The sequence below is a fragment of the Rosa rugosa genome, chromosome 5 (genome assembly GCF_958449725.1).
Source record: "Rosa rugosa chromosome 5, drRosRugo1.1, whole genome shotgun sequence".
NCBI lineage: Eukaryota > Viridiplantae > Streptophyta > Magnoliopsida > Rosales > Rosaceae > Rosa > Rosa rugosa.
The window spans coordinates 31,265,228-31,273,084 of record NC_084824.1 but is presented as its reverse complement, the minus strand read 5'-3'; the positions used below and the strand labels follow the sequence as shown (position 1 = coordinate 31,273,084).

The following is a 7,857-nucleotide window of genomic DNA, read 5'->3' as shown; positions in this document are numbered from 1 at the left end:
AAATGTTTTTGTTATGTTTTTCCAGTTTTATGCTTGGATTAAAAATCTTAGAGTATATATATTTGACTTCACATTATTTATGAAGGAAAAATGCAACAAGAATTCAGTTAGCCGAAGAAACAAAAGAGTATGAATCATGGGAGAGCTGTGCCTTTCATTTAACATGCCTTAAGGAGAGCCAAGAGATGAAGATAGTCTCAAACAATGCAGACAATTTGGAACATGAGGAATTTGATGAAGCTGATGAATTTTGATACTTTGAGAAGTTTTGAGTAATAATTAGTTTAGGTTTTAGCTAGTCTTCGTAAACTATTTTTTTCCTTTTTTATTAGCTATTATTATTTTCGGGTACAATATTTGTAGACTTTATTTGGTTTATGATTAATAATAAGTCTTCGAATATTATTATTTGCAGATAAATATTATTAATGTTTTTTTGTAAATATTAAATTAATTTAAAATTTTAAATAAATAACTAAATTTGAGCTAGAAATATGTAGCCATTTGTTGCATTTTGCTTATTATTAAATGAGATAAATAACCTAACCTCATCTATAATCGTTTGAAACAAACAATGATTTCTCGCTTAATTGAAAATGCGACGACCTTGGGTTGTCGCGACCAGTTGTCGCCTAATGTGTTTTACCGATTGTCAAAAGCGACGAAATTAAACGGTTGTCGCTTTTTTAACGCACGACGCAATTAGTTCCTCGACGAAATTATATTAAACAAACAAGACGTCTCGCATATAATTTTCTACAACAAATAAATATATGTCACATATTAATATATGCAACAAAAATGAAACCTCGCATTTATTTTTTGCAACAAAAAAAGTCTCGCATATAAATTTTTGATCAAACATATAAACCTCGCAGGCGGAATATGAAACGTAAACGAAGTCTCGCCTATTACAAATTGTAACAAACATAAAGTCTCATATATAGCATTCTGTAACACACTTATGTGTCTCGCAAGATGTCATATGCGAGGAACAAATTGCGTCGCTTATTGAAAATGCGACAAGCATCCAAGCCTGGCATATGGAATATGCAACGTAAACGAAGCCTTGTATATTAAAAATAGCAACAAATATAAAGTCTTGCATATAATTTTTGGTAACACACCTGTGTGTCTCACAATTTGTGATATGCGAGGAGCCAAATACGTCGCATATTGAAAAAGCGATAACCATGTAATTTCGTCGCTTTTGACAATCAGTAAAACACATAAGGCGACAACTGGTTGCGACAACCCAAAATCGTCGCATTTTCAATTCAACGAGAAATTTAGACTTTTTACGACAACTTTGGGTTGTCGCCAATGACATTTTCTCTTGTAGTGAGATTTCTTCTACCACCTAGCAACAATAACCGCAACATACCACTTTGTTGGATATTAGTGAAAGCGTAAATATTAAAAACTAGTTTTGGGTGAGGAGATATGATGCATGAATAACACACAATATCATAGATGCACAGCCTAAAAGCATGTATAGAGCTCCTAGATAGAGATATGGAGAAGACTTTCAAAGTACCTGATAATAAAGTTATTCTGATAAAACTTCTACAAAATACTCTCCTCTAGACACCTTACTCAGCTAGACTACCCTACTTATATAAGCCTAACTAGACAATGTTATAAGTATGACAATTCCAATGGACATAAGTATTAGAGCGTTACACTAACTTTAAACCTTTCTAACTCCCATAACCTATGAAGCTACTAACTCACCATTATTCTCACCATATATAACTCTCAACATAATTCTAGATTAATTTTAATTTCAATAGTTACAAGAAGTGAGACTTCTAAAGACAATTATTATTGATTTAATTTGACCTACAATTGACATAAACGATATACACATAACCCGTGTTCACTGTATTATGAGACATAAGACATTCAGAAAAGGTGGCCTTTCCAGAAGGCAAGTGTCATTTGCTATTGCTAAAAGGCTGCTTGCCTTTATATGACTTGGCTTGGCTATCGCTCCTATGCAATGGATGGCCTAAAAATGAGTATTTCATACCATATAAGAATTTAGTGCTAGAAGCTTCGCCATATAATCGCCTATTATTCTTGCATGAGCAAATCTCAGCATATTTCATTATGCTTGGAACTGGAAGCCATTGACAGGATAAGATGCAAATAGTCTGCCCTGTTATGTATGAAGCTGCAGGAAGGCATAGAATGCCACCAAGGCAGACACCTCTTCAGGCTCTCCTATACGTCCTAATGGGGTTCGAGAGATGATAGCTTCCATAAACTTTTCGTTATTCAAAATCTGCATGTGAAAAACATAATAATAATAATAAGTGTCGTTGATCAATTAGGTGGAAAAATGAAGGTCTTCGATCACATACATTTGAAATCATTCATCTACGAATGTATCTTACAGGTTCAACAAGAGGAGTTCTGATGACAGCAGGTGCAACACTATTAATCCTAATCTTGTCTTTTGCCCACTCACAAGCCAAAGTTTTGGCCAATTGATTAATTGCTCCTAAATTGAATAGAGAAAAGATCCGCAGCCACATTTAATCTTCAATTTATGGCGTAAAACATTTTGCGAAATATATATTTAAGGAAATTAAAAGTGTACCTTTAGTTGCACTGTATACACTCGTAACCTCCCCCATTGAGACCCACCACCAACAGAAGACAGAAAAAATAATGTTACCAGCTCCTGAAGTTTTGAGAAGAGGATGTGCTAGTTGGCACATAGAGTAAGCAGATTCAAGATTGGTACTCATGATAAATGAGTAGTCTTCAGCTGTGTACTCAGTTGTTGGCTTTCCTATATTAGTTTCCACGTTGTTTATCTACAAGATATAAATTAACAAGTTGATTTGTGTTTCTTCTTACATCTTCTTTTAACTGATCTCAGATGCTCTATCATAATAGCATATCAGATAAAACCCATCACATGCTTATCATACAACTATTAGACTCTTTACTTTTCCTTTCTTTTATCAAAACCTCGACAAAGCGAGGAAATATACCATTCAATGATGTAGAAGACAGCACGATACATCTAATATTGCTCTTGCAATTTAAACACCTTCTTCGTCATAGTTATTTGTCGCAAACTACCCTGGTGCTATTAATCAGTACTGAATCCTATGTGGTTGTATTTGCTTTCAACGGATTGATGATTAAAGTACTTACAAGAATATTAAGTTTCCCATGCCATGAAACAGTGATGAGACCTTCTGTATTAGTTCCTCTCTTTGGATTTTTGAGACCACATCACACACTGAACCAGTGACTTGATGAAAACCCTTCTTCTTCCATTGATTCAAGCATTCATTGAGCTGGGCTTCATTCCGTGAACAAGTATGTACACTTGCACCTAATCCAGCCAATTCCTCAACAATCGCATACCTAGAAACAATAGATACACGGTCTAGCTAATTCACTAAATTTGTGGCTGTCACAATGGTGATGCATATGTTGGCGTTTATGTCTGTATTACGTCAGAATTAAGTGATAATCTATAGCGTGTGCGAACAAAATTTCGACAAACAAATTTAACAACTATAACAGTACCCAAATACCAAACAGTATTGAACTTAAGCACAACAAAACATGAGCAAAATTGAAAGTGTAGAACCAAACCCGATCCCTTTGGTTCCACCAGTGACGAGAGCAGTCATTCCTTCAGGAGACCATCTTCTTCCTCCGCCATATTGAGCCATCTCTCTTTGTCTAGCTCTCTGCTACTTCGAGCACTATAGAGGATTCGAGTTTGATGTCAGTGTATTGAAGATAAGGCAGTTTTTTTTTTTTTTTTTTGTCTCAAAAATGAGGTAATTTTTGTGATTAATATTCACTAGTAGTGTGAACTGTGAAGATATAAAGTCCATGTGTTGTTGTATTATTCTTCTGCAAAGTCATCATTAGTTGCTTTCATATGTTTCTGTCCACAAAAACGTCATACGATCCTCATCCTCTACCACTTGTAATACTCAAGAGAAGTGCAAGAACACAAAAAATGTCACCTTCAATAATAAATTGCTGAACTAAGGGTGGTCCACGGTTTGATGTATATCAGTATATCATATTTTTATTTTTTTTATTTTTAATAATGTTATAGGAAATCTAATATTTATGTGTCTAGTCCAAACGAGATTATACCTAGTCTAATTGTAATATGGTTAGTATATTCTCGTAGATATCCTAGTTATGAATAGGATTCATTCTGTGCTTGTACATCAAGGATACAATTTCTCAATATATAGAGGTCCCAAATTCTTGTTCTCTACAAAGCGTTATCACCCATGAGTCTCTAATCCTAACTTCGAAAAGCCAAAAACCCTAGAAAAATAAAATAAAATAAAAAATTTCACTACAAGAAAAAATAGCAAAAGCAAGGAATTTCATTGTGATAGCCCAAAATTCATCGCAAAAATGAGGAAATTTCAGTTGTCGCACATGATCCCATCGGTGAACACCAATTTGTCGCATAAAGTAGGTATTTGCGAGAAATTGACAGTCGTTGCTCATATGACATTATGTGACACCCAATTCATTGCAAAATGTCAATTAGGCAACAATTTCTACCAATTGTCGGTTAATATTTTTGTGACAACTTTAACTTCCTCGTAAAAGATTAATTAGGCGACGACTTCTGTGGATTGTTACTTAATGTTTATGTGACAACAACAATTTTGTCGCTGAAGACTGATTTAGCGACCACTTATGTAAATTGTTGGTTGATGATTATGTGACAACCTTATTACCTTCCTCACTGAAAATCAATTTGGTGACAAATTTATCAGGTTGTCGCTTAATGTTTGTGTGACAAGTTGAATTTCCTCGCTGAAAATCAATTTGGCGACAATTTTATCGGTTGTCACTTAATGTTTATGTGACAATTTGAATTTCCTCACTGAAAACTTATTAGGCTATGACTTCTACTAGTTGTCGGTTAATGTTTATGTGATAAGTTTAATTTTCTAGCAAACGACCAATTAGGTGACCACTTTTGTAAATTGCCGCTTGATGAGATTATGTGACAACCTGAACTTCCTCACTGAAAACCAATTAGGCGACAACTTCTATGAGTTGTCGATTAATATTAATGTGACAACCTTAGTTTTCTCGACAACGAGCTCAATGGGTTGTCGCTTAATGTTTATGTGACCACTTGAAATTCATAACTAAAAACCAATTAGGCGACAACTTCTATCAGTGGTTGATTAACGTTTATGTGGCAACTTTAATTCTCTTGCAAACGACTAATTAAGTGACGACTTGTACATGTTGTCACTTAATGTTTGTGTGACAACTTAAACTTCCTCGCTGAAAACCAATCAGACAACGACTTGTACGTGTTGTGGGTTTATGTTTATGTGGTAACTTTAATTTTCTCACAAAAAAAACAATTAAGCAACGACTTCTATAGGTTGTCGCTTAATGATTATGTGGCACATTTGGATGAGGCGGAGGTGAAACCTCTCAAGCGGATTTAGGTGAGGCGAAATCTCTTCAAGGTGAATATGGGTGAGGGTGAAACCTCTCAAAGCGGATTTAGGTGAGGCGAAATCTCCTCAAGACAAATCTGAGTGAGGTAAAACCTCTCAAGACGGATTTGGGTAAGGCAAAATTCCCTCAAGGTAAATCTGTGTGAGGAGAAATCCCCTCAGGACGAACATGGGTGAGGGTAATCCCCTAAAGGGAAATCTAGGTGAAGAGAATTCCCTTTGAGGAGAATCTTGGTAAAGAGACATCTCTTCAAAGCAAATTTGAGTGAGGCTAATAAATTGAATATTTCAAAACAAAATTCTTTTTCAGAATATTTTCAATATATCCCTTTATTTAATTGATTTTTTAATTCTTTGTATGGCCTGGGGTAAAAGAAAATGATTTTTGCATTAATTCAAAAAAAAAAATTTATTTATGTGGGTTTCACAAACCTAGAAGTTGAAGGTGATGCTCTCACAGTTATTAACACGTTGGAAGATAATGACGATGATTTGAGTTATGAGGGACATATTATTGCAGAAGTTAAGTCTTTAGTTCGATCAGTCTTTTCATAGTTGTAGTGGGCACTTTGTGAAACGGGATGGCAATAAAGTTGCCCACCATTTAGCAAAAGAAGCCTTAAAACTTAGTCAGTCTTTCCTTTGTTTAGAGTCGGGGCCTATATGGCTCAATGAGTGTGTCAATATGGACTTTCAGTGCGAAGTCTAGTGTGGGTAACCTTCTAACTTTTCTACCATGTTGGGGAATATATAAGTTTAGATTGATACTCCATAACTCATCGTAATCATTTCATTATTAATGAAGTTCTATTCAGATAAAAAAAAAAAGTTCTACACTTTGTGACGGCAAGTCAAACAGGTTGGCTAATTCCATTCATCATCCTCCTCTTCTCCATAAATATTCATACAGGCAGATACAGCTTTGTGTCTCTGTCACTATAATAGTTCATCATCCCCTTGTCCACCTTAATTCAAATCTATGCTCAACAATCTCAATTAGTCTGATTATTGAATCAGCTAGCAGAACAGCCAATCATATTGACCCTTAATAACGATTACAAAGGAATAGGTTTATTCCCTTTAGAACACCCTATTCCTTTTAGAACACCAAAAGAAAAAAAAAGGGAATGTGTCCGAGATTTAAATTAGCTCTGAGAATTGGTTTTGCATAAAGAAACCTATTCCACAAAGGAAAAGGTATGTTGGTCCGGAAAAAGAAAAATAAATTAATGTAAATAACAGAAACAACAGGAAGAAGAAAAAGCAATAAACTTTGAGCTTGGAATTTGATTGTATATTTCTTCTCACGGTTGCAATCTCATATCTCAATCAACCTCTTCAATTTGTCAAAAATTCAGTGAGGAGCAGCTAGATCTTATTGATAATCTGACTCAACGAGAGATGGATAGCACGTGGATTCAGTGACGTTCAGATCTAAATTATCGGTTTACTCATGCATTTAAAGAAGGGTTTTTGTCCATTTACCCCATTTTTAGAGATTTTTTTCCCACTTACCCCATTAAGTTTTTTTAATTCTCTCTTACCCAAAACACTCTAAGGAGATCTTCCCTAATACCCCATTAAGATTTTTTTTTTTAATTTTTTTAATACCATTTTACCCTCACCCCTTTGTTACTTAGAGAGAGAGAGAGAGAAAATGGAAGAGAGAGAAACCATAGGAGACTTTGCCGGAGCCCGGCCACCGGCCGCCGCCCACGGGAATTTGCTGAAAATCTCATCGGAAAGGTTTTTTTTGCCCCCAATAGACATCTATTGCCCCCTAATAGAGGAAGGGCAATAGAGGTCTATTGCCCCAATAGTCTATTGCTCCCTAATAGATGTGTATTACCCCCCAATAGACGACTATCAGCCATGTATTGCCCCTCAATAGATGTCTATTGCCCGCCAATAGGACTTTCAATAGCTAGAATGAGAACTAATCTCCCTAAATTTAGACAAATAAAACTTTGATTACAGAAAAATAACAAGGAGATTACATAAATTCAAAACGTCTATTGCCCCCCAATGTCTATTGGGAGACAATAAAACATTTTTTTATATTTTTTTTCTGCCCTCATTTTGCCAATATATATATATATATATATGGACTAAATTCAATTTAACCCCTCCAACTTTAGGGCAAACATCAGTTTGGTCCCTGATCTTTTTTTTTAATCATGATTGTCCCTGCATTTCCAATTTTCATCACATGCGTCCAATTTCTAAAATTCGATCCAAACATGACGTCACATGCTGAGTTGGCCCCGACATGAGGTCCCACTTTTCAGATATTGACCCTGAATTTGAACGAAATGTCCAGACTACCCTTGTTACCCCAAAAACAAGAAACTGGCCGACTCCCTCTCTT

At 35.3% G+C, this 7,857-nt stretch overlaps 1 pseudogene; it reads right to left on the bottom strand.

Annotated features, from left to right (window-relative positions):
• Nucleotides 1–1,803: 1,803 nt before the first annotated feature.
• LOC133712676 (tropinone reductase homolog At1g07440-like) lies at nt 1,804–3,810 on the bottom strand (annotated as a pseudogene).
• Nucleotides 3,811–7,857: the final 4,047 nt, after the last annotated feature.